The sequence below is a fragment of the Saccopteryx leptura genome, chromosome 3, assembly GCF_036850995.1.
Source record: "Saccopteryx leptura isolate mSacLep1 chromosome 3, mSacLep1_pri_phased_curated, whole genome shotgun sequence".
NCBI classification, from domain to species: domain Eukaryota; kingdom Metazoa; phylum Chordata; class Mammalia; order Chiroptera; family Emballonuridae; genus Saccopteryx; species Saccopteryx leptura.
This window is the reverse complement of record NC_089505.1, coordinates 253872746-253899612: the sequence shown is the minus strand read 5'-3', so window position 1 is coordinate 253899612 and position 26867 is coordinate 253872746. Positions and strand designations below refer to the sequence as shown.

Sequence of the window (26867 nt, the reverse complement as noted above, 5' to 3'; positions counted from 1 at the left end):
TGCTTTATTTACACTGATAGTTGATTAATAACACCAGGAAGGCCAGTCAAATACAGAAAAATTTTAGTTAGCTTTCTTGGTTGATGGGAATCAAAGTTACCAACTTTGACAAATGAACCTGAAACTAAATGACCTTTTGCCCACTCTTAATTATCTGGCCTGACTTATAGGTGTCTCAAAACTTCCTTATTTTCATCTACAATGCCTGAACTTCTGGCAATTATCTCAGTTGAGGTCAGGGACCAATGATAGACTTCCAACACCCTGAAATGTTTAAAACTTATTCCAGAAAAAAAAACAAAAAAACACTAACAAGACAAAGTGCACTTACCTCACAATTTCTAGGTCTTTTCAGTTTTTTTTTTCCTTTTTGTATGGTCCTATTTTTCTTCTTTAGTTGTAGTAGCCTAGGTTTTGATTTCACCCCTTGGACACAAATGATAGCCTAGAACGTGCTTCTTCTCTAATGATCTCTGAACACTTCTAAGGAAGCAATGAAGCACTCATTCCTCAGTCCCTTTGCTTCTAGCCACACCCACAGCAGGTGTGTAAATTATGACATCCTTTAGTTGCACCTCACTGGTGACACTTAGGTCATGTTTCTCTAACACATAAGGCAAACTCACATAGATGGCATTTGTTATACCACAATAATTCTTTTCTGAATATCTACATGTGCCCAGCTTTTTACTCACCCACTCCTTTTGTGGAAAATGTACACTACAGTGTAGGATTTTTCAACAAAGCATAATTAATTCTTCCTTGTTAGGGGTAGGACACAGAAAAAACAGTATCACTGGTTTTACTGTATGATATAATAACATTTTAAAGCTGGAAAGAACCTTAGAGAATATCCTGTTCAACTTGCTCAATTTTCCTTTCAATTCCCTCATTTTACAGATGAGAAAAAAATCTAACTCCAGAGAGGATGTTATTTGATGAAAGTCATTGGGCTAAGTAGTAGAGCTCGTTAATAGATCTTTTTGACTTCTCTATTAGTTTCATTAATTTTAGAGGCAATACCACGAACGCTAAAGAAGAGAGCAGTTAGCCAACAAGTAACTCAATACCTCTCGTTATGTAAGTACTATCACATGAGATGGCCAAATCTTCACCTCTAACTCTATTCTCTGCTGTGTGTTGTTACAATTTTATACCATAAAGAAAAGGCTGAAAATTAGACAAATAAAAGCAATGAATTAACATATCATGGAGATTTGTTTCTTTTTGCTCACAAGATAGGGCATGCCTCCCTGAATTGGCTGCCCACACACACACACACACACCCTTTGCGGTCTATCCTAACCTGGAAGTCTCCTTAAACAAAACAAAGAAATCTAAATAGCAAAAGTATTGCTACACAGGGGACCCGAATAGATATTTCTTCAAAGAGGACAGATGAGCAATAGACATAAAAATATACTCAATGCCACTAATCATCAGAGAAATGCAAATTAAAACCACATGAGATATCACCTCATGACTGTTAGAATGGCTATAATCAATAAATCAACAAACAACAAATGTTGGCAAGGATGTGAAGCCCTCCTGCACTGTTGGTGGGAGTGCAGACTGGTGTAGCCACTGTGGAAAACAGTATGGAGGTTCCTCAAAAAATTAAAAATGCAACCTGGCTGGTGGCATAGTGGATAGTGCTGAGGTCACTGGTTTGATCCTGAGGTTGTTGGCTTAATCATGGGGTCATCAGCTGGTTCCCAAGAGTGCTGGCTCAATCCCAATGTTGCCAGCTTGACCCCTATGGTCACTGGTTTGAGCTCCCATCAGGACACATATGAGAAACAATCAACTAAGTGAATTGAATTGATACTTTTCTCTGCTCCCACTTCCTCTCTCAAAAATGAAAATAAAATAAAATAAATAAAAATGCAACTGCCTTATGACTCAGCAATTCCACTTCTGGGTATATATACCCACAGAAACCCCAAACAACTAATTTGAAAGAATATACAAACCCTTATATTATCGTAGCATTATTTACAATAGCTAAGATATGGAAGCAACCCAAGTGCCCATCAACTGCTGAGTGGATAAAAAATTGTCATATATATACACACACACACACACACACACACACACACACACACACACACACACAATGAAATATTACTCAGCCATAAAAAAAGAAATCTCACCATTTGTGACAGTATAGATGGACCTAGAAGGTATTAAGCTAAGTGAAATAAGCCAGAGAAAGACAAATACCATCTGATTTCACTTATATGAAGAATCTAAAGAATAAAATGAACACACAAAATTGAAACAGACTAATAAGGGGGGTAGAGCAACTGGGTGAAAACAGGGAAGGGATTAAGTACAAACTGGTAGTTACAAAACAGTCATGGAGATGTAAAGTACAGCATAGTGAATATAGTCAACAATACTATAATGACTATGTATGATGCCAGATGAGTACTGGAAATATTGGAACACTTTGTAAGGTTATGAGTGTCTAACCACTAGTTTGTACACCTGAAACTAATACAAAATAATATGGAATGTAAACTATAATGGAAAAATAAAGTTTAATAAAAGGGAAAAAAAAAGTAGTGTCATAGATGACCCACAGAATGGGAAAAAATAAGTTCAAATCACCTGATACAGATATATTTATATCTAGATACAAATACATAAAGAACTTTTGCAACTAAATAATAAAGAATAAATTACCAAATTAAAAATTGGTAAAGAGCCTGACCAGGCGGTGGTGCAGTGGACAGAGCGTCAGACTGGGATGCGGAGGACCCAGGTTCGAGACCCTGAGGTTGCCAGCTTGAGCACAGGCTCATCGGATTTGAGCAACGCTCACCAGCTTGAGCCCAAGGTCGCTGGCTCGAGCAAGGGGTCACTTGGTCTGCTGTAGCCCCCCGGTCTGCCCTCTAGACATAATAGTGAGGATATTATGTGGGAACGGTATATTAATAGGCCGACTAGGGAGATTGTGAAGGCTAGTATTGTGTTCACGTAGGTCAAGGACATTTAATAGTTATGGGTAAGGCCATAGTTTAGTGAGTCGAAATCACTTGTTTTAAACTATCATTACTCAGCTCATTCTAATCCTTCTTGTGATCATTCATAGGCTAGGCTAATGGCTAAGAGGGAAATGATAAATAGAGATATGATGAGTATGGTGGAGAGATTGTTGGTTTGGGTTGCTCAGGGGAGGGGTAGGAGAAGGGCGATTTCTAGGTCGAACAATAAGAAGGTAATGGCTACTAGGAAAAATTTTATGGAGAAGGGAAGCCGCGCAGATCCTATAGGATCAAACCCGCATTCATAGGGACTAGATTTTTCTGCATATGTATTGGTCTGGGGGAGTCAGAATGCAATAATTACTACTAGGGTTACTAGTAGGGTGTTGATGGAGATAGAAATCACTACGTTAATTACTCTTTTTCGGACTTACTACCGAATCTAACTGATTGGAAGTCAGTTGTACTAGTTAATACTAAAAGAGTATGAACCTCATCAGTAAATAGAGATGTATAGGAATAGTCAAACTACGTCAACAAAATGTCAATATCAAGCTGCGGCTTCGAATCCAAAATGGTGGGTAGATGTAAAGTGGAATGAGAAAGCAATCAATGAACAAATAAGAAACCTCAACGAAGAATTGATGTTTCTCATCTCTCTCCCTTCCTGTCTGTCTGTCCCTATCTGTCCCTCTCTCTGACTCTGTCTCTCCTACAAGAAAAAAAAATTGGTAAAGAATCTGAACAGACATTTCTACAAACAAAAAATACAAATAGCCAAAAAGTACATGAAAAAATATTCAACTGATCATTAGCCATTAGGGAAATGTAAATCAAAACTACAATGAGATGCCACTTCATACCACATAGGATGTCTATAATAGTAATTTTAAAAAGACAGATAATGACGAGTATTGGCAAGGATGTGGAAAAGCTGGAATCTTGAGGTAGGAAAGTAAAATGGTGCAGTCACTTTGTACAGCAATTTGGTGGTCCCTCAAAAGATTAAATATAAAGTTACTGTATAACCCAGGAATTCCACTCTCAGGTGAAATAAAACACGTTTACACAAAGATTTGTGCACTAATGTACATAGTGCACATTATTCATAAAAGCCAAAAAAGTGGAAACAACTCAAATGTCCATCACTGATGAATGAATAAATGAAATGTAGTATATCAATATAATGAAATATTATTTGGTAATAAAAAAGAAATAAAATACTGATATATGCAACAATATGGATGAACTTTGAAAACATGCTAAGTGAAAGAAGTCAGTCACAAAGGATTATATATTGTGTGATTCCATTTCTATGAAATATCCAGAAAGTAAGATCAGTGGTTGCATAGGGGGAAGGAACGGGGGAGACTGGGAAGTAACAGCTAAAAGTTATAGTTTTTTTTCACGTGATAAAAATGTTTTAAAATTGTGATGATAGTTGTACAACTCTGTGACTATACTAAAAATCACTGACATGTATACTTTAAGTGGGTAAACTGTGTGGTATATAAATTATATCTCAATAGAGCTGTTATAATAAATAAAGCATTAATCACATTTAAAAAATACCTGCCATAAACTCAAGATCACTGGATGCTGGCAGACACCTGGAAATCAAATACTGATTTTCTGAAGAATAAAAGATCAGAAAAACATATGCAGCTTTAGAACTTACATAAGTTTAAAAATTCTAGATATTGTAACTTCTATTTCTTCTAGAACCAGAGAAACTGAGAGAATCATCTGAACATTCTATAAGATATAAAAGTTTTCACAGAGCTGAAAACTTCTCAAAACCAACTGCTTTTTGTACCAGAAAACAGAAAATTCACAATTAGGGTTGGAATTTTAAATTTCATATTCTGTTTCAATCTAACTTTAATTGTAGACATGGGTTTCTGCTTAATGTTTTTGCTGACACCTTACATCCCTTTCAACAAATGCAACTGAGGGATATTTTCTCTCACTACAATCAATTAATCAATTCTCTAGCCCAAACTGGATGTCCAACAATTCAGTTCAATTCTGACACTACTTGGACTTAGCTCAGATTCTATAAGTTAAAGGCTCAGTCCCACCACCTCAGATGCCAGTCACATCCAGGCCACCCTTACTTTCTGACAGACTGGCTACATCTTTACTTACGTTTTTTCATTTTATTATAAAGGGAAATATTTGTTTATAGTTCTACTTGGCTAAATAACTAAAAATAGTTTTAAAAACCTAATTCTTCTATTTTACCAGATATCTTTCCACAAGATTATGAAGAACTACCCTTCTTCCAATGTTCCAGATTAGCACTTTCCAGTAACTATTAATGACTTCTTTTACTAACATAGCAACTGTGGGCTTCCCTTGCAGTTTAATTAATTTAGGTATTGGAGCAATTTTTAAACTGACAGCTATAGATTCCCTACTTTTAGTTTTGTGCATCTAGAGTCACTAATAATGCAATTACTAATCCAACGAATGTTACTGAGCATTCACTACAATGCCAGAAGTTATGGGAGTATTCAAACTAATCCAAAAGATATGATTCCCTCTACCATCACTCAATCACTTATAGTTATGGGAAAAAAAAAAAGTATAAATCAATCAAGCCAAATCAAATCAGTATAGGACAGGTACTATATTAAAGCAAAAGACCATAGGTACTGGAAGGCTCCAAAGAAAAGTTACTACTTTGGTGGAACAGGATCCAGGGAAAGCTTCACTGAATGTATGTGTTTTGTGGGGTTGTTGGTATTACTTTTTTTTTTATACCTTTGACCATAGAGTCCATCACTGTGTTCACTGAGCCAAGTATCTACAAGGACAAATAGCAAAGCTTCCTATTCATGCTAGCTAAATCAGGTTATTCATACATTTACTGAACACTCGCCAAACTCTTTTTTTTTTTTTTTTTTTTGGTATTAGGAAAAAGCAGTATTATAATAAGAGTTTATTTTATTTTGGAATAAGAAAGCCAGAGTTCTCAAATTTACTGTGTTACTTTGCAACTCTTGCTTTACTTTCCTTCAACATTGTGTAGGTGGAGGAAAGAAACCAAGACATTCAGAACAAAATGTGAAGTCAAAGGAAATTTTTAGACAGTAATAAATTGTTAAAATGACTTAAACTTACTGTTAGAATAATCTTTTATAGAGAAATAAAATGCAGGCACTTTAATACACCCTTGACATTCAATGGAAACATACTAGGCTCAAAATACCATAAATTCAGATCTTATTTGTTCATACTAATTTGGCTTCTTTTTCATATAGGTAATATCTCAATAAAATGCAATTAAAATAGGTTTTAATTTATTCTTACTACTTTAAAAAATATTTAAATTCTTAATAATTCATATTATTCCATTTTTGCTGATTATGAAAATGTTCTTCAGTAAAAATTTAGACTGTTTATAAATTTTCCAAGACCACTCAAAGTCACATTGCGGTTTTGAAGGTCCACTTTAAATAAACCACTCTCTATAAAACAAGCAAATAAATACATTGCTGATTCAAAAAGATGTAGAATACAGCCCACAACTGCTAATATAGTTAAATTCTTATAGGAATGGATAGACATACTCATTCATAAATATTAATATAACGTAAAAATAGAAGAAGCTACCTAAATGATTATATCTATATTAGACTAAAATAGAAGTATCATTTTCTACTTCATTTCATATTTTTGTTAGGAAGAATAACCCCACAAGAGGTATCTTATTTTCCTTTTCAGTAAAAATTGAGCTTTAATTTTCAGATTAAAACCAGTCATAGAAATCAATGCACAAAGGGCATCCCCTCATCACCCTTTACCCCTACCCCATCTCTCCCAAGACCCTGAGAACAGAACCTTAGATCTCATGGTTCTTTATAAATTTCTTGGTCCAAAAGCCCAGTTTGCTTAAGGTGTTAAAGTGTTAACCTAGAAAAACATGGTAACCTGTAAAAACACTGCCTTATATTACAGAACTATCAGCAAATTTGACTACTACAGCTAATAGGAAAATTAGTATTATGGTATTTGTTGAAGCAGCACCAAATTTTATACTGATCTTCAGAGGTGAAAAGTCCTAGCAATTCCCATTTATATATTGCTTTAAAACAGTAATTTGGAAGAGAATTCATACAAACTCCAAATCAGCACTAAGTACTAAAAAACAGAAAAAAAAGGTCTTTTCTAGTTAAGTCCTAGTTAAGTGCTAACCCTTAAAATGGAAAAGGAAACCACTATCAAGTGTTAAGGACATCTACTTTCTGCTGCCCAGCAAACATTCAGCCTTCCTCTGGTATAATGGTATCTTCAGTTCCATTTTTGGAAATAGTTTATTATGTATCTGGTGGAGTTGACTACGCCCTGAAACTTGATGGCTGGGCATATGGCTCAGTCCCAGTCAGAGCTTCATATTTCCCCCCAGTCTGACTGAGCCAGTAAGATACAGTGAGACTTTTGCTGGGTCTTCTAGGAAAACGATGGTTACTCTTTCCAAATATACATGACACTGAAGAGTTAGGGGCTGCATGGCTTGAAGCTATCTTTTGCTCATGTAGGGCTGGAGAATAAAGCCAACACTGAGAAAGCAGGGCTGAGAAATGTACAGAAGTAGAGTCTTGGTGACACTGTTTGAGCCTTGGGCGGAGCCATTCTTGAAGCCACACTTATCCTGGACCAGTTTACACAAACCAATAAATATTTTCCACATTTAAGCCAGTTTCAGTGGCATTTTATTGTCACATTGAGAGAATCTGAGCTGATAGAAACACTATGTTAAGTGTATTTATTCCCACAAGAGTAAATACACAGAATTCAGTTCCAAAAAACAAGGTAAAAACAGACTCTTCCCTCCTAAATGATTCTGGCTTTTCAAAGCTCACTCTTCCTCAAGAACTCCTTCCTGCTAAATTCAAAGGCTACAGGACTTCCTGCTTTTATACCATCTTAATACAAAGAAAAAATTGTTTTTTGCCATAAATAAGAATTTAAAAAATCAATTATAGAAAAAAGAAGTAACAAGTATGGGGGGGGGGACACACGGAACACAAACCATCTATAGAAGTTGTAAATGGGCCCTGGCCGGTTGGCTCAGTGGTAGAGCATCGGCCTGGCGTGCAGGAATCCTGGGTTCGATTCCTGGCCAGGGCACACAGGAGAAGTGCCCATCTGCTTCTCTACCCCTCCCCCTCTCCTTCCTCTCTGTCTCTCTCTTCCCCTCCGGCAGCCAAGGCTCCATTGGAGCAAAGTTGGCCCAGGCGCTGAGGATGGCTCCATGGTCTCTGCTAGAATGGCTCTGGTTGCAACAGAGCGACGCCCCAGATGGCCAGAGCATCGCCCCCTGGTGGGCATGTCGGGTGGATCCTGGTCGGGCACATGCGGGAGTCTGTCTGACTGCCTCCTGGTTTCCAACTTCAGAAAAAATACAGAGAAAAAAAAAAAAAAAAAAGAAGTTGTAAATGGTAACCAAATGTGCTTTTAAACTAAAGGCCTAAATGAGACTCAGAGACTAAAGCTTATACAAACTAAATTCAACTACATACAGACTCTAATACAAAGACACCAAAATACTAAAATCAAAGTTCCTATTAAAAAAGCAGCTAATAAAATGAAAATTAAAAGGAAAACTTGGGAAATAGAAACATTTTAGACTTTTAAAAATGGACAAATCACTAGATAGTTTCTAAAGAGATATCAATTCTAAAATATAAAAATTATTTATTTAGACATTCCATGTGAATATGACATGCTACTGAGCTGCCAAGTCATTCTGAAAATGTTTAGAAAAAGACAACAGAGTGTAAATCACAACTAAAGACACTTAAGAGTAATGTAAAAGTACTTCCATTTTCTAGGAATTTTGGTGACTTAACTGCTAACAAGAAATATAGAAAAACAAACAGCACACATAGAATAATGGAATTAAGATGTACTGTATATCCTTTTGCTTCTCACATCATAATAAAATGAGCTTTTACCTAATATTTTAGATCTGCATTTTAAACACCAGGTTTGAGCACTGAATGAATATTCTTTTTTTTTTTTTGGTGACAGAGAGAGTCAGAGAGAGGGACAGATAGGGACAGACAGACAGGAAGGGAGAGAGATGAGAAGCATTAATCATTAGTTGTTTGTGACACCTTAGTTGTTCATTGATTGATTTCTCCTATGTGCCTTGACCTAGGGGCTAGAGCAGACTGAGTGACCCTTTGCTCGAGCCAGTGACCTTGGACTCAAGCTGGTGAGCCGTTCTCAAACCCGATGAGCCCGCGCTCAAGCTGGCGACATCGACCTCGGGGTCTCGAACCTGGGGCCTCCACGTCCCAGCCCGACGCTCTATCCACTGTGCCACCACCTGGTCAGGCTACAGTATTCTTATGATCACAATGAAACCATTAATATGGAGTCTGCTGTGAGAAAGATGAGACAAATTATTAGTTGAAATAAAATAGAGTGATTAAGGAAGTTCTTAATTAATTTTTTTCTTAAGTGAGAAGTGGGGAGACAGACAGAGAGACAGACTCCTGCATGCGCACCAACCAGGATGCACCCAGCAAGCCGCCTACCAGGTGATGCTCTGCCCATCTGGGGCTGCTGCTCTATTTTAGCACTTGAGGCAAGGTCAGGGAACCATCCTCAGAGCCTGGGGCTAACTTGCTCCAACCAAGCAATGGCTGAGGGAGCGGGAGAGAGAGATATAGAGAGAGAAGGGAGAGGGAGAGGGGTGGAGAAGCAGATGGTCACTTCTCCTGTGTGCCTGACTGGGAATTGAACCTGGGACTTCTACATGCTAGGCCAATGCTCTATACTGAGCCAAACGGCCAGGCCTAGTTAAGGGAGTTCTGGAGTCAGACTGTCTATGTTTGTCTCCTGGTATGTCATTTAATAGCTGTGAGACTTGGACTAACTTCACTAAGGTTCAGTTTCCTAGTTTGTAAACCTAAGATAATAATATTATTAACATGTATGCAGTGCTTATCATAACAGGTGCCTGGCATTTTACAAAGGTCTTCACATATTAATTCTTTAACTCCTAAAAATGTTCTCAGCAAATAAATATTATCATCTCTGTTTTATAGATGAAGAAACTGAGGCCCAGATCAGTAAATTAGCTGAGGTCACACAGCTAATAAATGGTAGGACTGGCATCTGGGATAGGAATCTGGAAAGTCCTGACTAAGAGTCTACACTTATAATCATTACAGGCTATTACTTTTCACTAGTATTACCTAACTCAAGGGTTGTTATGAGAATTAAACAAAGTACCTAGCATATAATATATAGTAGCTCAGTAAGGGTTTATTGTTACAGTACTTCTGATAGCCAATTTCTATTTACTTAAATATATTATCAATTATTTAGAAATGATTAGTATAGAAAAAATTCCTGCTAAACAAAATATTTTGCGGAGGGGAACAATGCTGGAAATTAATTTTATGAAGGGTAATAAATCACTCTTCAAAACCTTCTGTATTTGGTACTTTTGAGGTTCCCACGTGTTTGACCTTTAACATGGGAATATGAGGTACCTTTGAGACATCCATGAGAGGAGTTGGAAATGTTTACACAGGGTAGGTGGGACAAAAGTAAGTTTATAGTAGTGAGTACATAAAACACACAATTTATTCTTGTATTATTAATTATTGTATTACTTCCCATATGAATAACTATAGACCTACTTTTGCCCATTTTGTATATATAGGAAATATAAACCTGGGAAGCTTCAACATACAGATGAAATTACCTAGGGAAAGCAAATAGAGTAAGAGAAAAAAGCCTAAGACTAAGCCTTGAGGAATTAAAAAATTTAGTAATCCAAGAAATCAACAACCTCTAAAATAAAACAGTATCAAGGTGCTGGTTATGGTGTATGGTATCCTGGAAGCAAAGAACATTTCACAAAGAAGGAAATAAGGTGGTCAACAATGTCAAATGCTGCTGGGGCAAGGAAGGAGAGAGGGGGGATGGGGGGAGGGGAGGGGCACAAAGAAAACCAGATAGAAGGTGATGGTGACGGAAGACAATTTGACTTTGGGTGAAGGGTATGCAACATAATCAAATGTCAGAATAATCTGGAGATGTATTCTCGGAACATATGTACCCTGATGTATCAATGCCACTGCATTAAAATTAATAAAAATAAGATTAAAAAAAAACACAATGTCAAATGCTGCTAAGAAGTCAGGTAAGATGAACCCTGGAAAAGTGTCACTGGATTTTGCAACCTTATCTCCACAGCTATTTAAAACAAAAAACCACTGGATTTTATGATTTTATTTTGAGCATATTTATATATAACTTTTTAAAATCAAGAATAGCAAGTCGCTGGCTTAAGCAAGGGGTTACTCAGTCTGCTGTAGCCCCACGGCCAAGGCACATTTAGTTATGTTGATAATAATACTGATCTTCCTTCCTACTGCCTCCAGCCCCCATAATGCCCATCTACCAAGGGCATTACTGGTGAGGTATTTCATAATGAAACTATGATCTAATGGCATTTTCCTGATTGGAAGTTAAGCATCATATTAGACACTAGGAAGACAAAGAAAAAAACATTCAGTTCTGTCTTTAGGACACATATGTAAGACAATTTAATGTCAATTTAATATGATAAAAGTAGTATCTGAACCCTATGGAAGCAAAGAACACTCATCACAGTTCAGGGGTGGAGTCAGACTGCTTATGAACAAACAATATCCACTCATTCATTTTCTGAGCAGCTCCTATGTACCCTGTATGCTAGAACCTGGGAACACAAAAACAGTAAGCTTTACTATGTGTGCTCACGTAGCTCATGGTTTAGTGAAACGTGTCCAAATATGTAAGAAGAAATTCTAATACAATGTGGTAAGTACTGTAACTGAGGTATTAACCCAACGACAGTAAAAAGGCCTGAGACCCTAACTTAGAACTAGAGAAGTTGGAGAAGACTCTAAGAATAATAATATTCACAATAGGCTTTGAAGGATGAAAAGGCTTCGGCCAGAGACATTTAATACAGAATAATATATACAAAGGTTCAAAACTGTTTTGAGAACAGTAAGAATTTCATTATGGCTTAGCAGAGTAATGAAGGGACACTGAGAAAGAAGCTAGAACGGTAAGTTAGAATCAAAAGTCCAACCATTTAAGGACTTTATAAGCCAAGATAGAATTTGGAACAGATTTTATAGAAAATGGGGAACCAGAAAAGGGAATGACATAACTTTTTTTTTTTTTTTTTCATATTCTCAGACTTGACAAACTTAACATGATTCCACCCCCTGCTCCAACCTGTCCTACCCCTAATCTTTCTGTTTTGGTAAATGGCCCCACTATTAACCCAGTAATTGCTCATACTAGAAACCTGGAAGTCCGTTATACCGCCTTCTCATCCCCATATCCTGTCCATCTCTATGCCCAAGCACTTCACTTCTAAAACATATCTATCTCTCCCACCTCAAGATTTCTGCTCATGTTCTATGTATCCTCAGCCTGGAAAAATATTATTCTGCTCTTTGCTTAGCTATCTCCTCATTCTTCATAGTAGCTCAAGTATTCAAGTTTTAAGAACTGCTTTCTCTGACCACCCAATATGATCCTGCTATTCTTTCTCATAGCACGTTGTTCTGATTTACTTGTTTTTAGTATCTATCTCCATTACTAGTTGGTGATTTTCATTTGGAAGGAATGGTCTCATTTTGTTTTCACCTGTATACTCAATGTCTGCACAGTGCCTTCTACATAGTAGCTATTCAAGAAATATTGGTTTAGCCTGACCAGGCGGTGGCGCAGTGGATAGAGCATTGGACTGGGATGCAGAGGACCCAGGTTCGAGACCTCAAGGTCGCCAGCTTGGACCCAAGGTCGCTGGCTTAAGCAAGGGGTTACTCAGTCTGCTGTAGCCCCACGGCCAAGGCACATACGAGAAAGCAATCAATGAACAACTAAAGTGTCGCAATGAAAAACTGATGATTGATGCTTCTCACCTCTCTCCGTTCCTGTTTATCTGTCCCTATCTATCCCTCTCTCTGTCTCTGTAAAAAAGTAAAATAAATATATAAATATATATTTTTTAAAAAAAAAGAAATATTGGTTTAAAAAAAGAATTTTTAGGAAAACAACTCTGAAAGCAGTATGGAGGCTGTGTGAGGAGGAAGAGGAGAAAAGGGAGGATGAAGATGTGAGAAACATGAGGAGGTGAAGAGCAGCAAGATCAGATAAGAACAGCTCAGGTGAAAGATTATGAAGTACTGTACCTTAGGATGGTAGAAATGAGGATAGAGAAAGGCAGAACTTGAAAAACCAAGGCAGAACCAACAGGTTCCTGACTTGGGCATGTAGAGAGTGAAACATTAACTTCCATCAGGATGGAACTGGAGGCAGAACAGAAAAGGAAAGAAAAATAAAGAGGTCTTTTTGATCATGATAATTTAGAAGAATTTTAGTTATATGTCCAGTAGGAAGTTGGAATTTTAAATGTGAAATACATGAGGGAGGTCCTGGTCTGGGGGCAGATCTTTCCTTCTTTTTTTCCTTCTTTACCAAACCAAATCAGGATGTCATTAAGAATAATAAAAATTTCCAATTTTTGAGCACCTACTTTATGCTTGACACTGTGCTGAAGGATTTATATATTATTTCTTTTCCTTTCAAGAACCCTGCTAGGAAGCTATTCAAAGCTTTGAGAGGTTAAGTAAATGGAGTCAACTAGGGAACAGAACTGCTCATCAGTGGGGGAGGGATCTGAACCTAGTTTCTTTCAAACCAAATCCTTTTTTTATTGCACTACCTTACCTCTAATTCGAATGACCTTTCCAGAACCATAAAGCTGGTTCTTCTGGAAAGGAACAACAAAACTAAAGGAGTTGTCAGACTGATCAGACTGTGAAAATACAGAGTGAGTCTATGAGTCTAGGACAAGACACTACGAAAAAGTACAAGTCTAATGAAACTTTTTTTTTTTTTTTGTATTTTTCTGAAGCTGGAAACGGGGAGAGACAGACTCCCGCATGCGCCCGACCGGGATCCACCCAGCACGCCCACCAGGGGGCGATGCTCTGCCCCTCTGGGGCGTCGCTCTGTTGTGACCAGAGCCACTCTAGCGCCTGGGGCAGAGGCCAAGGAGCCATCCCCAGCACCCGGGCCATCTTTGCTCCAATGGAGCCTCGGCTGCGGGAGGGGAAGAGAGAGACAGAGAGGAAGGAGAGGGGGAGGGGTGGAGAAGCAGATGGGCGCTTCTCCTGTGTGCCCTGGCCAGGAATTGAACCTGGGACTTCTGCATGCCAGGCTGACGCTCTACCACTGAGCCAACCGGCCAGGGCCAAGTCTAATGAAACTTGATGTGAAAGAGTTGGAGAGAAAGTAGAGTTCTGATTCAAAGGCCTTCTAAGCCAGAAGGAGCTTCATACCGTAATTTATTTTTATAAAGTGTAGTCCATGGCACACAGCAGCAGAACATCTGGGAGCTTGTTAAAAATGTAGTCTCAAGGCCCACCCAGACTTACCGAATCAGAACATGTATCTTAATGTGATCCCCAGGTAATTCACACAACACATTGTCTGAGCAGCATTGATCTGATACCACTTCATAGATGAAGACACTAGCTGGATTAAAAACAGAACTCATGCCTCTTATCTCTCAGTCTAGTATTTGTTCTGCTGCATTATGTGCCCTCCAAACAGAAACAACATCACTTTGAACTTCGCTAACCTGAGGTTTTTGCCATAGAAACATTTAGGAGCTGAAGTAAGTTTAAATCAAGTTTTCCTTGACCATTTTGATTTGTTTCCACTCCATTGGGAATTTTGAGGGCCCCATAAATTTTCTCTAGTTGTGTTTTTTGTTTGTTTGTTTTTTACAGAGACAGAGAGAGAGTCAGAGAGAGGGACAGATAGGGACAGACAGACGGGAATGGAGAGAGATGAGAAGCATCAATCATCAGTTTTTCGTTGCGACACCTTAGTTGTACATTGATTGCTTTCTCATATGTGCCTTGACCGCAGGCCTTCAGCAGACCGAGTAACCCCTTGCTCAAGCCAGCGACCTTGGGTCTAAGCTGGTGAGCTTTTGCTCAAACCAGATGAGCCCGCACTCAAGCTGGAGTCCTTGAGGTCTTGAACCTGAGTCCTCCGCAGCCCAGTCCGACGCTCTATCCACTGCGCCACCGCCTCATCAGGCTCCAGTTGTGTTTTTAACATCATAACATGTCTTAGTCCATTCAGGCTTCTATACTAGAACACCATAGAATGGATGGCTTATAAACGACAGAGATTTATTTTTCACAGTTCTGAAGACTGGGAAGTCCAAGACCAAGGCACAAGTAGACTCCTGTCAGGTGAGGGCTTGCTTCCCCGTTCACTGACAGCTATCTTTTTGTTGTGTCCTCACATGACAAAAGGATCAAAGAAACTCCCTGGGGTCTTTTATAAAATAACTCACTAATTTCATTCATAAGGGCTGTGCCTTCATGGCTTAATTATTTCCCAAAGGCTCTATATTTCTAAATATCAACATATTAGGGAAGTCCTATAATACTTATATGTAAGTATATTAAAAAATTTAAAGCCCACTACCTACAGGTTGTATCTTTGTGATCAATGATCTCTGACTCAAATTGTTTTCTGACTATTTTACTTGATGATGAGTTTTTCCATGTGACAATTCTTCTTTAGAGTTTAGCCATGATGACTCAGGGCACCTAGATGCTATGAAGGAGCTTTCAGTTTAAGAAGTAGGAGGGAATGAGGGGGCATATTGAATCATTAACAGCCTACTCAGTTCTGAAACCTAGCAAATCCTTTTTAGAAGCCATTTTAAAGACAGCTTCAGGAGGCAAATTCTGGCTAAAGCCTTAAAACACTGGTCTGTAAGAGCTGAACTATGCACAAATAAATTGGCATGCTATTTCTAACAGAGACACAACAAAGAAGCTTTAGCAAAATGTGATTTTCTTTTTGTTGAATAAGTGTCAATAATGAATTAAAAAATAGTTTGGTATTGTTGAAGTCACAAACCTCTTCAATGTTGAACAGTTTAAGAGTCCACCTCACAATTCATTGCTTCTTTGATGAATAGGACTAGTTTAGAGACTGAATCATCCCATTTTGTGAAAATTACAACAGTTTAAGAGCCCACTTCACAATTCATTGCTTCTTTGGTGAACTAATAGGACTAGTTTAGAGACTGAATCATCCCATTTTGTGAACAGTAAAGTAGTAAGTAAATTCAAAAAGCTTTCAATTACATGATATCTGTTTATAGGACTGTGGCTTCTAATTAGAGGCCACCAGTTTTAAAAGGACACACATTTAACACATTTGCTCATAAATTTTAAAGTTAACTAGTTTTATAATTTGGATTTTGTAATTTAATTAGTTTTGGTCCTTTGGTAAATTTAGAGTATGGTAGCCATTTAGAAGAAAAAGGCATTATGTTAACTGTCATTTAAAATGAAAGGAAATCAGCATTTAGCGTTTCCAATACGTGCAGTCCATTGAATCTGTTGCAAACTGTGAGGAGCCTGAAGTACTGTGGACAGTATCTGCTGAGAAGGAATACAGCACTAAGGGTTTGAAGAACCAACAAAGCACTCCCAACTGTTTTCACTTATGGTTAAAAAATAAAATTAAATTTAATTGTGCCTTCTAAAGATTCAGCCAACTACGCTGAACGCTACAATAAGTATCTATCAACTATCAACTAGCAAGAGAATCAGGGCCAATCACCTTGTAATTCATTCCATGGAAGGAAGGAGAAGTTATAAACTTCTTCACCACATTACTGATTTTTCTGTCCTTTCCTCTTGAGTGTTAAAAATAGTTTTTCCCCCAGGCCATTTATAATAAAGCTAATATCACAGTGATGATGAAGACCCTGTTTAGCTGACATTATTGGAAATGACAACAACATACACCAAGTTAAAAACAGCTTTGAAATTCCACTGTGCTGTTAATTCCACTATCAAATTTTGCTAATTTAGGTATAAGTTTTGATAGATGCAGGGTCAACTCATGAGGATTTAAAATCAATGTTTATTACTGTTTCTGACATTTTTCAGTGCAAAAAGTATTGCATTCTATAGGTCACTCAGTTTTTTCTTAAGAGTGTCTCATTGGATGAAGCATCTCTTCACTAGAGCACATAATAACAAGGATAAGAAAAGGATAAAAAGAATCTATTCAGGTTAGACACAAATAGGAAAAGTGTCCTTTACCTGTGACTTATTTAGGGCCTTAATTTATTCCAATCTTAATTTATAAGTATACAAAATGGCAGACAAATGTAGAAAATACTGTGGAAAAGCAACGGGCTCTATTAAGCTAGCAAAGGAAGATAAATAAAGCTAGTGGCAGAGTGAGAAGAGAAAAACATGACAGAGATGAAAGAAGAAAGGCAAGGATGTAGAATACAAGTGGATCTTGCAATGCTGAAAAGAATAACCGTGAGAACTAATGCTGTAAAAATCTATAGAGCTTAAGTAATAAATTGAATTTTTAAATAATGCTTAATTATTGTTCATCATTATTAATTCCAAAATTAAGTATAGGCTTTTTAGTGGTCATAATGTTCAAGTTGACATGAAATTTAAAATGCTCCTTTTACAAAGCAACTTTTTTTATTGAAACGGAATCTGTATTATCATTAGAATTTTCTACTTAATTCATATATTTGCATTTTTGCTCATTAGGTCATGGACTCTTTTAGATCCAAGTTACAATAACTATCCATGGTCATGTTTACCATTTTATGAGAACAAATTTTTTCCTTTCCTTACTTCCATTGCTCCTCCCTTCCCTCTCTCTCTTCATCCCCTACCTTGTTATTTATGCCACAAAAATGGAAATGAAAATTAGATTCATAATCCTACCACCAAATCTACAGACTGAAAGCTATTTCTAAAATGAGCCACATATCAGTATGGTCACTGTCATAGAATTTCAAAGTCCTTCATGAAAAACTGCCATTTTTATTTCACAGATGAATTAAAGATAACCTGTTAAAGACTTTCCTAGAGTTAATGGAAAGCCCAGAGATTTAACATGGGCTCTGTGTTCCATTCTAATAGGTTAGTGTTTAAAGCACTTTAAATAATCCAGTATAACAGCTCAATCCTGATAATACGTGGAGTTTATGAAAAATGGGTCTGGATATTTATCTATAAACACACATACACATACACATATATATACACCAAAGGAACAACATCTCTGACTGAATTACAGAACTAGATTTCTAACAACTTTCTGGGAAATGTTTAAAGTAGAAAGTTTTGTTAAAGTATTCCCTATACAGTTAAATACCTATATTCTTAGTGGTCACATTATGCAATTTATTCAAAGTTCACAAATTCTACTTTATTCTATTAAATTCTACTATTACTGATTAAAAATACAAAAGAAAACACTGTGCCCTCCTATTATGTATAATTAACTAGAAAAAAAGGTTTTCTTTATTCAATGTTATCAGTAGAGTGAAATCTTTCAAATAAGTTTAGTTTCTCAGGTTAGGAAATTTATTCTTACTAGAATCAATTCCTATAAAAACCATTCACAACCAGTAATCTCTATTTGTATGTATATTGTCTGTGACTAGATGTGAAACTTCTGTATTTATGATGAGTTTTTTTTTGGGGGGAGGCTTTAAAACATTTGGAGCATAAGACATCACTTTTCTATAATTTCAATTAGAAAACTTAAAAACAGATCTTTATGGGAAATCAGCATGTTCTTGAAACAGCTACTAACTTGACAACTGAAGCATAAATACAAGATTTGAGAGTTGAATTCATTTAGGAAAAGGTGTGCAAGTCTTTCAGTTCCCCAGTGTATGACCACCAATAAGAAAGTTACGGTTTCATTACATTAGAAATGCCATCTCTTTAGTCTTGAATACATAACACAAATGAAACTTACCTGCATGACTGTTTTGAGTACTTAAGTTTTAAAAAATGTGCATGGTCTTGTATATGTGTTTTACTGTATCAGACAAAACTTAATTAACTATATAAATAAGCAGAGTCTTCCATATCAGCCAATCTCAGAGATTATATCCTTATTCCAAATGATGCTACAATTGTCCCAAATATTATTTAAACTCCTTTACTAATTTTTAAAAAGTTATTGCCTTCTCAGAGTGCATCTGATTTTTTTAGAAAGCCTGAAGTTGTTTCCTGTTGTCTGTCAAAATCCTGAGTCATAGCTGATAAATAAAATGAGATATAATGTGGCTAATCCCCCCTTTTCCTTAAAATCAAAGAGAAAAAAATATATATATAGTAATGAACTATTTTCATTTGTGGCACTTTAACTGGTTTAGAAGACAATTAAGAAAAAGTTCCAAAAATATTTTGAGTAATCTGGTTTTAAAAATAAGAGTACTGTATAGCCCTGGCTGGTGCCTCAGTGGATACAGCATCAACTGGCATATGGATGTCCTGGGTTCAATTTCTGGTCAGGGCACACAGGACAAGCGACCATTTGCTCCCCCCCCACACACACATACACACTCTTCCCCTTCTCTCCCTCTTCTCCTCCCCACAGCCAATGGCTCGATTGGTTCCAGTGTGAACCTCGGTGCTGAGGATAGCTCCACTGGAACACATCAGCCTCAGGCACTAAAAATAACTAGGTACTCGAGCATCAGCCCTGATCGGGTTGCTGGGTGGATCCCGGTCAGGGCACATGCGTGACGTGAGTCTGCCTCACTATCTCCCCTCCTTTCACCTAAAAAAGAAAAAAGAAAAGAAAAAAAATAAGTGTATAGCTTCCAGGGTAGACTAAAGTAGACTTATTTTAGATAAGTGTATAAATAAATATTCTTTCTTTAAAGCAAGGACAGATATCCATGCCCTACACAATCTGGTCTCCTCTACCTTCCCTTTATCTTTCTGACTTAATCTCCAGCTAAAGGTTCTCACCTAGCCACACTGGTCTTCTAGTTGTTTCTTGAATTCTAACCAATCTCCTACCTCAGGGCCACTGATTGTTCTTGTGATTCCCTCTGCCTGGAATGTCTAGTCCAAAATTATCTGCAAGGCTTATTCCCTTACTTCCTGCAGGTCTTTACTTCAATATCTATCACCTTCTCAATGAGGTCTTTTCCGCTTCCACCTCCCATCCCATACTCGCATCCCACATATTCCCTCTTCCCCTTCTCTATTTTATTTTTGTGTATGTATGTCTGTGTGTAAAACTGTTCATTATGGAAAATTTCAAACATACACAAAAGTAGAAAGAATGTAAGAAATATCATGTATCCATCATCTACATTCAACAATTTTCAATAATTGGGCCAATCTTGTTTCACTTATTCTCCTTTTCCCTCCAAATTATTTTAAAGCAATAATCCTAATATCATAGTTTAATTCATATTATATCTCTCGAAGGTAAGGACTCTGTTTAAAAACCGTAATACAGTATCATACCTTAAAAAAATGAACAATTCCTTTTCATCAAATATCTAATCAATGACCTAATTTCCCCAATTTTTCATAAACATCTTTTTATAGTTAGTTCGTACAAAGCAGGATCTAGTAACTGAGGTCCACAGTGCATCTGGTGGATACGTCTCTTGAGTCTCTTTTAATCTTCTAATTCCCTCTCCCTCTCTTATTTCTTGCTGTTTATTTATTGAAGAATCTAGGTCATTTATCCTTAAAAGTATTAAATATTTTACTTATATTTATAGTCTGTGTCTTATTAGATTGTAAGCACCGTAAGACAGGGATTTTAGTTTGTGTGATATCAGCATCTAGACCAGTGCCTGACATATAAACAGCATCTAATAAATACTAAATGAATATGTGACATTAATGCCAAAAGTCCACTGTCCACTCAACAGCAAAAACTAATCACAGCACTCCTTCCTGCTGAGTCTGACCTAGGACTCCCAGTTTTCTGAACATACAACACTCTAGGCAGCTATCGCCAAGCAATCAGATATGGTACCTAAGGTGAAACCTATAAGCTATCTCTGCTTTAACCCCCTCTAAAAATAAGTGTGCTTCTTGCTCCAAAACAGATTCAATATACCCTGTATGTTCAAACTGAGCTAAAGTTTAGCATAATAAATTACTGTCATATTTGTCAAGTATGCTTAAACATTTCTTAGCTTATTTTACAGTTTAGAGGAAAAAGCAAATTGTAGCCAAAAAAAATAACAGAAAAAGAATCTGTAGAAGATGGTGGGAAACTGGGGGTACTACATATTTTTAGAATTAACATCCCAAGAGATTCATTATAAAATAAGAATCAGCAATACATTTTTTGAAAAGGAAGTAAATTACATGTGTATTGAATTAAAAGCTTCTTAAATAACAACAACACGAATGGTCAAAATTAACTACGGAATGACGGATGTCAGGGCTGCCCCATTTATAGGCACCAGCAACACATTTTGTTTTTCTGTAAATGGTATTTTGAGGTGTATAAAAGTATCATAGGAGTGATATAAAGACTACTATGTAGAACCTTATTTTTCTGAAAAAAAAGTTTATTATGGAAAAAACAAACTAAAATATTTTGTATAGTATTCTGAAAAAAATAATCAGGCCTTCTTAGATTCATTTAGAATAATTCATTTCTCTTAAACTACCTGATGAAGCTCTTTTCCTCTAAGTTTATTTCTGAAGAAAGCTATACTAATTTAAAGGCTCCAGTCAGATGTTCATATTTCCATTATTTATTTCTATTTAAAAGGGGGGAAAAATCAGAAATTCCCTAAAATTCACTCAAGAAACCTTGTCCTTTATTAGTTGCAAATTCATTCAGCAGCAATGAAAGTTATACAGGATATACTACGTGTAATACGTTAGGCAATTATTTTTAACCTTTGGAAGAAAAAATTAGGAGTGGTCTTTCAAGATAACATAAAAAGGCTAATAGTATAACTTGAAATTATATCTAATTCTTTCAGTGACCAGTATTTCTTGTTTTGAGGTTCCCACATATTAGCCAGGGAAATTTTTTCTCTAGCAGAGGTCAAACTTTAAGCAAAACAACAATAAATGGCCATTACCACGTGTAAAAAAAAATCTCTGACAACCCCAAGTCCCTGGAAAGAATGATTTGTAGTTACTTTTCCTGTATGATCTATTTAGAGAAAATCTGAAAAAGATGGCTGGAAATCTATAAACAGAAAGTGCTGAGTGGAATCCAATGTTTATAGAGTTTAGCTAAAATTTTGTCCCTTATATAATGTTGCCAGGACTCTTTTAATACTGTACTCTTTAAAAACATCTTCATCAGGTTTCCTTCATTCTGTTGAACTTCTTCCTTCTTTCTACTAGCTCTTAAATTTGTTTTATTCTCTTCAATTAAAAGACGTTAATGTAACTTTTGGAATAACATGATTTTTCCAAAGACACTTCTAGAAACATCTCAGTGCCACCATATATTTGTCATTATGAAATTTTAATATATACAGTTAAAATGTATGTAATAAAATAATCAATATAGGCCTTTCTGATTTAATAAATACTAGGATAGGTTCATATTCATGGGCCATGGTAAGATGTATGTATTTCAGACTGTTAGATAGTTTTCAGTTCTAAGTCTTTTGGTTTAAAATCTTTATCAGCTACAGAAGCTTCTGTCTGAAAACAGATGTTCACAGAGTAGGACTACTCTAGTCCTTATCATATGAGTTACTGGACAACCACAAAAATGACGGAATTCTTAATGTACAAGTGACATTTTGACAACCTGAAAGGAAGCTGAAACAAATTCAAATAGAAACATCCTCAGGCTTCTCCTTGAAACTTGCCACTGTACCATTCAGCAGTATTAGAGACTCAGTTCCCCGCCCTGGACTTTGCAGTCATTTCCTTTCAGAGGTCCCAAAGAACTCAGGAAACCTTCAATGCCAGCCTTTACCGGTCAACACTAACTTCTGCATTTGGACTCTAGTAATCGTGCAAACGCATTGTGTTAGTAGCTTCCATAAAGTACAAATGCCTCTGGTAAATTTGGTATGTAAATGCTACAAAAAAAGTGCAATATAACCAACTGTAAGATCACTTAAATGACAATTTTAAGGAGAGCACAGATTTCACACACCCCTAAATCTGCCAGTAAGACACAATTTCCAGCTCGCTTTTTTCAAGTTAACAAACACTGCTCTTATTTACAGCACTTCTATAACAGTAATAAAAACCTAGATGAGTTTTCATTTTAGAAGTCATAAATTTATTAGATGAGGCATTATAACCAATTCATTACATGCAACTTTCCATACATCTAACTGTTCTATTTTCCAGCTGGTTGTTTTAAACTCAAGATCTCTTTTAACATACTACAGAAAAGGAACCCTTAAGAGAATTGGGAAGAAATAGCAAATGTCTCATTTTCCTTTTCTGATGTATCCATCAGAATGTAAGATCTGAGGGTAACTTAAGTATTACAATATTACATTCATGAGAATTCAGGATAAGTGAAAGTATGCACTGTTACTACAGTTCTGATCATAATTCACCTAAAGAAATAATTAGTAGAAAAGATGCTTGATTTAAATATTTGGTACCTTCCAGTTTGGTTCAACTACCAAAATAAATAAACTTTATCCTCAGAGTTAGGAATTTTCCTCCAGAAGAGGCTGTTGGTATGAATAAAAAAAACACAAGGAATTCATATGTTGTATTTGTATAATAAGGACGTTTTTTAAGCTGTAAATCTGATCACTCTAAGAAAACATTTTCTCTATTAAAGAAACTATCATAAACTGAAACAAATCTGTAGAAACTGAATCTTTCCACAATTCAAAATTTTAAATTCACACTACTGTGCAAACTGAGTAATTTTTTTTAAAAACCCTTGTTTCTCCTCAGTTGTAAAATACATATTAAACATAGGAAAAGACAAAGCAAGTTCTGAAACAAAAGATCAGCTGCTATGAAAGCAAAGTAACATTTTGTAAACTAGTACACAGCCTTTGAAACAAACGAATAGACATTTTCATACATTAAAGCTTCAGTCCTTAGCAAAACCAGCACCTTTGGATAAAGCGCTCATTTGATTATTTGTTGACATTCTGTTTAGTGACTTAGGGATGGGAACGTCGTTGGTGCTGTTAAAACTAAGTAAGACATATCTCCCTGTGTGTAGTGATTAAAAATTGTTAAACCTATATTTAAGAATTTCTGTCCTCCCGTCCCCCCTCATTGCTCTCTTGCCTTCAAGAGACCTGCCATGTACAAATATAAAAGTAGATGGTGAGGTGAATTTACGATTTACTGTATTTTCTCCACTTGGCGCCTTTTTAAAGAGTCCTTTGAGGTTCTAAGGTTCAAACACTATGTAAGAAGAGTTATTGTTTTAACTACCTAACAATTACTCAGACTTCTTTTAGACTTCAGTTAACCTATAAGTAAAATGAGTATGTTTAACTTTTCCACGGGGGCACTGGAGGACGAGTTTCAACTCATAAATGCTTTCAAGGTCCTCAGACACCAGGCGTGGTGGAAGTTCAAGTGTATCCATCAATTAGTGTTCTTCCGGGCCTCAGTTTACCCACTTACGAAAACGGGGATATTAACTTGTTTCGTAGGGGTCTCAGAGATGTAATTAATTAGTGTTTTAAAATACTCTGAGTTCCTGAGATGAAAGGAAATGCGAGACACGCAGAGATGATGACAATAATCATAACAATAAAAAGAATGACTAACTTGGAAGTCTGCCTTATATAAGGAAAGAGAAAGAAGTTACCAGATTCGCACAAACAAAAGAAAAGCCCACCGCCCCCTTTGTTCCTCTTTCATTTCTCTTTTCCTCCCAGGCCCCGCGGAGCTCCCCTCCCGCAGCACGCGGCCGGCGCGGGGCGCAGACTTGGCCACCGCGCGCTCCGCGCCCAGGCGGAGGGGGAGGGCGCTCCGGGCCAGCTCCTGACAAAGGCGCTTCCTCCAGCGAGGGCGCGGGATGCAGGCGCCGCAAACTCCACTCCCCACCGCCTCCGGCGCGGGGGCGCGCAGGCGAGCAGGGAGAGCCGGCCCGCCGCGCAAAGAAGCCACCAAGGAAGTTGCGCGTCCACCTCGCCCGCACACGTCGCCGGCCCTACCGCGACCCCTTCCGCGGCGCGCCGAAGCCACTCACCGGACAATTGCTGGTGGCCGGAATCCCAGCACAGCTCCGAGTCCCGGAGCAAGGGGGTGAAATGTGCGAGCGCGGGGAGCGCGAGCAGACAGCGCGGCGTTTCGCCGCCGCCTTCCTAGCCAGCCGGCCAAGCTGGGCGAGGGGAAGCTGGCAGCGGAGCCGAGCGCTGAGGAGACGGGGAGGAGGGAGAGGCGCGGGGCCGCTTTGTGGTGTGTTCTGGGCAGGTTCGACGCAAATCCGAGCGCGCAGCACGGCTGGAGCTGCTAGTGGAGGCGGCGGCGGCGCCCCCCGACGGTCCCTCCGCCTCACACCGCCTCTCGGTCACTGACACACTCTCGGGGAGTGGGGAGGAGACTAGTAGGAGGCGGGCCTGAGGGAGGGAACAGTTATGGGTCACAGCAGGAGGCGGTGCCGTGGCACCGCGTGGTCTCTTGGGAGTTGTAGTTCTCCCACTGAAGGAAAAAGGAATACATTATTGAGGACTCTTCCCGCTGCCTCTGCACTGCGCATGCCAGGGAGTGGGAAGAGGTTCGGTCCCCACTGTTACTATGGTCACCGACACACTAAGGAAGAGAAAGCGTTTGGCTCTGCTGCTGACTGAACAGGCCCTTCTTGTATTGTGCTGTTAGAGATCCCGCCCTTAGCTAGCTAGTCCTTCTTACTTCGCTCCACCCCCAACTCTTAGCCGCACCACTCACAAGTGCCCAGTGAAATCTTATTTCCTCCAGATATTTCAGTCTTCTCTGCTGTTTAATTTTGTATCACAAATCCTGAACCACAAAACACCCATACCCATTTCCTTCTCCTCAAGCGAAAACTATACTTCAAATTCATTTTTTTTTAATCTAATATTTGTATAGATGTAGCTGCTTCTAGTAACTTAACATTTAGGTTATAAAACTATTAGGAACATCATTACTATTAGAATCCTACAGTTAATTGTTTTCACTTAGACACATCTAAGTCAGCAAAGATAAAGTTCAGGGTTAAAATTTTTGTAATTTACTTGACCAGTGTAAAACAATGCAGATTATTTTAAGGTCTACAACTTTTAAGAAATATAAATTTCATAAATTGTAAATTTAAAAAAATTAGTGCAAAGTTGAAAAACTGTTTACTGGATATATATTGGCAACCTTTCATTTGGCAATAAGAGAAGTCTGAACCAAGGTCTGAGTATGTTGTTGGGCTGGTCAGCTAAGTTTACACCCACAGGTGGTGGCGAAGGGTGGTAAAAGGCAGGGCATGTTACTGGATTTCCGGAGGACCAACTAAAGTCGACCTGTCCCAAGCTCTCATTTTCCTTCTTTGCCTACCTAGAACCCCATATCCAGAAAGAAAAAAAATAATGCTTAGAAATCAGAAACACATTAAAGTGGGGAAAGTCAAGGTTTTCAAATAGACTCAAAATCAGAAATCTTTGTTTGCAGACCACATATTCATTCAAAAAATATTTATTGAGCCTGACCAGGCGGTGGCACAGTGAATAGAGTGTTGGACTGGGATGCAGAGGATCCAGGTTTGAGACCCTGAGGTCACCAGCTAGAGCGCTGGCTCATCTGGTTTGAGCAAGGCTCAGCAGCTTGGACCCAAGGTCGCTGGCTCAAGCAAGGGGTTACTAATCTGCTGTAGCCCCACGGTCAAGGCACATATGAGAAAGCAATCAATGAGCAACTAAGGTGTCACAACGAAAAACTGATTGATGCTTCTCATCTCTCTTCGTTCCTGTCTGTCCCTATCTATCCCTCTCTCTGACTCTCTCTCTATCTCTGTAAAAAAAAAAAAAATTATTGAGAATACTATATCCAGGCATTTTACTAGGTCCCA

General features: G+C 37.7%; 1 protein-coding gene across 2 annotated transcripts in view; it reads right to left on the bottom strand.

Moving 5' to 3' along the window:
* Positions 1-25364, bottom strand: part of PELI1 (pellino E3 ubiquitin protein ligase 1) — a 66028-nt gene extending 40664 nt beyond the window's left edge. The window contains exon 1 of one of the 2 annotated variants that reach the window (XM_066378152.1): positions 25041-25364. The gene's annotated coding sequence lies outside the window, so the exon portion shown is untranslated. Of the gene's footprint in view, positions 1-331; positions 415-25040 lie in introns of those variants that run through there. The other variant, XM_066378153.1, reaches the window with a different exon arrangement.
* Between the last annotated feature and the right edge of the window lie 1503 nt (positions 25365-26867).